This window comes from Callospermophilus lateralis, chromosome X, assembly GCF_048772815.1.
Source record: "Callospermophilus lateralis isolate mCalLat2 chromosome X, mCalLat2.hap1, whole genome shotgun sequence".
Classification (NCBI taxonomy): domain Eukaryota; kingdom Metazoa; phylum Chordata; class Mammalia; order Rodentia; family Sciuridae; genus Callospermophilus; species Callospermophilus lateralis.
Genome location: NC_135325.1, coordinates 80937672 through 80940240, shown reverse-complemented (window position 1 = coordinate 80940240; position 2569 = coordinate 80937672). Strand labels below are relative to the sequence as shown.

The following is a 2569-nucleotide window of genomic DNA, read 5'->3' as shown; positions in this document are numbered from 1 at the left end:
TGCTGTTTGTTTAGTGATTGTTATTTGTTGCTTAATATATTTTGTCCCTTCTTCCTTAGAAAGTAAAACTTAATACTTTATAAAGGGACTATGTGTTCTAGCAATGTATGTCTGGTCTATTACACACTCAATATGCCCATATAATTCACTTTAGGTAACTTCTTGACAGGCTATTCAAATTAAACTCAGACCAGATCCAAGATGGCTGCCACCAGGAGCCTGATAAAGGAGTTTGGAGAGATTCGCAAATATGGAATGAAAAACTTCCCTAACATTCAGGTTGATGAAACTAATTTTTTGACTTGGCAAGGGTTTATTGTTCCTGACAATCCTCCATATGATAAGAGGGACTTCAGAATTGAAATCAACTGTCCAGCCGAATACCCATTCAAACCACCGAAGATCACATTTAAAACAAAGATCTACCACCCAATCATCCTTGAAAAAGGGAAGATCTGCCTGCCAGTGATTATTTCTGAGAACTAGAAGCCAGCAACCAGGACCACCAATTAATCCAGTCCCTCATAGCTCTGGTGAATGACTCCCAGCCTGAGTACCCACTCACGGCTGACCTACCTGCAGAATACAGTTAAGACCATAAAACATTCTCTAAGAATGCTCAAGAGTTTATAAAGTAATATAAGAACAAGAGACCTGTGAACTAAAATTCACTTCAAGTGATTCCAGCAAATGTGAGCATAGTCCCTAAGCAGTACATTCAGACACCACAAAAAGCAGGACTCTGCAAAATTGATTTGTGGCAATGCCTGGCATTTGCTTGTGGCAGTTACTAACTTTCTACGGTTTTCTTAATCAAGGGTAGTCTAGTTAACCTGTAAAGAAAGGATTAAAATTTTCAGATGTTCTAGTTCTGCTTTCTTTGTTTTAAAAATCACTTCTTCAATCTACTTCAAAAGAATGTTGTTTCTTTTGTTCAAATTTACTCCAAATCTTGAAGTTACATTTAGCTCATAACTTTAAAAAAAATAAGGTGGTAGTGCCCCTTTCTTCCCTGCCCTTGCAACTGCCACTTTCTCACATTCAGTTTATTTTTCAAGGATTTACTTCTCCAGAACGAATTCCCCTCTTCTCCGAAAAGAAGAAATGGCTCTGGTGGCTTTTCTTCTTCAGTGTCACACTGCTCCATGTGGGAATTAGTTCAAATTCCCCTGCTGCAAATTTATAACATTCATTTTAAAAATTACAAAACAAGCAACATACACCCCCACACAAAAAAAAATTGTGTAAAGGGAGGCCCACTCCAATCTGTCTAATGTTTCCACAACAATGTGGATTAAATGGGTTAACCCTAATGTCTGTGTAATGATTGAACTATGGCCTGGCTGGCCTGTGCAGGGAAACCCTTTAATGCCAGGTCTGTGGTGAGCCTGGATGGAGGGCCTTCCAGCCAAGGATGCTGTGCACTTGTACAATGAATTTCTCACAAGAAAGACTCCTGATCAGGCTGAATGCCAACACCCCTTCCTGCAGTCATGTTAGAAGATCCACTGGTCATGGCAGGCAAAGTAAAAGCCAGAATATGCATTTGAAATTCGAAGGTCCATCTGAATGTGCCACAAAGGTCTTCAATGCCTCAGCAGCAGCCACACCACAGTGCTTCCTTGGCACAGTTTGACTCTTTGAGGGATCAGAATTGGCAGGACTCATCTTTGTAGCTGACACCAATCTGGGGTAACTGGGGTCTCTGCTGCCCCATTCTTTCTGAGAAGCCACTGGCTCAGCCCAGGAACAAGATAGCCTTCCCTTTCTCTTGCGACTAAATAGCCTTTGCATGGTCAAGCTCCATTTGATGCTCACTCAATAATATCTTTTAATGTGTTTTATATTGTTTTGATTGTCATTTTTGTAGAAATAAAAATTGACCTTAGAGGTTATCATCAAAAACTGAAAAAAAAATAAATTGGGATTGTGTTTTGGCTTAGTGGTGGAGCTCTTGCCTTGCATATGTGAGGCACTTTGTTTAATACTCAGCAACACATAAAAATAAAGAAAGAAAATAAAGATATTGTGTCCATATATAACTAAGAAAGTTTTTAAAAAAATATTAAACTGACTTAGCCAAGAGGATGACCATTTTGTCTTTTCCGTTTTCTTATTCATTACTGGAAGGCTGAAATTTGAGAACCCATTTCAAGGCATGAGGTAAGTTCGGGTAAGGAAACCATATTACGAGAATGGTTAATAAATAGTAGAGAAGAAATTTTAAATGAATATGTCTGCCTAAAGACTTTTCAAAAATGACATACAACCTGAATATGGACATGCAGTTATATAGAAAAATAAACACTTGTATTTTTAGTTTTAATTTTCTGGTATATACATCTGAGGTTAATCCATTTGCCATATCATTTTACTCTAATGCCATTATGCTTATGCCAATTAGAATTCTTCTATGCTTAAGCTATCTAAATTACACAGCAAATGTGCTACATGAAGGATAAGTTTTACTCATAAGCTAGCAAACATTAATAGAAAACATTCTTATATTCTTCAATTTTATAATTTTTGTCCCATATTTTCTCCATATCTACACCTCTTGTTATTTTCA

At 37.4% G+C, this 2569-nt stretch overlaps 1 pseudogene; it reads left to right on the top strand.

Annotated features, from left to right (window-relative positions):
- The first annotated feature begins 201 nt into the window (after positions 1-201).
- Positions 202-486, top strand: LOC143639195 (ubiquitin-conjugating enzyme E2 L3 pseudogene; annotated as a pseudogene).
- The last annotated feature ends 2083 nt before the right edge of the window (positions 487-2569 follow it).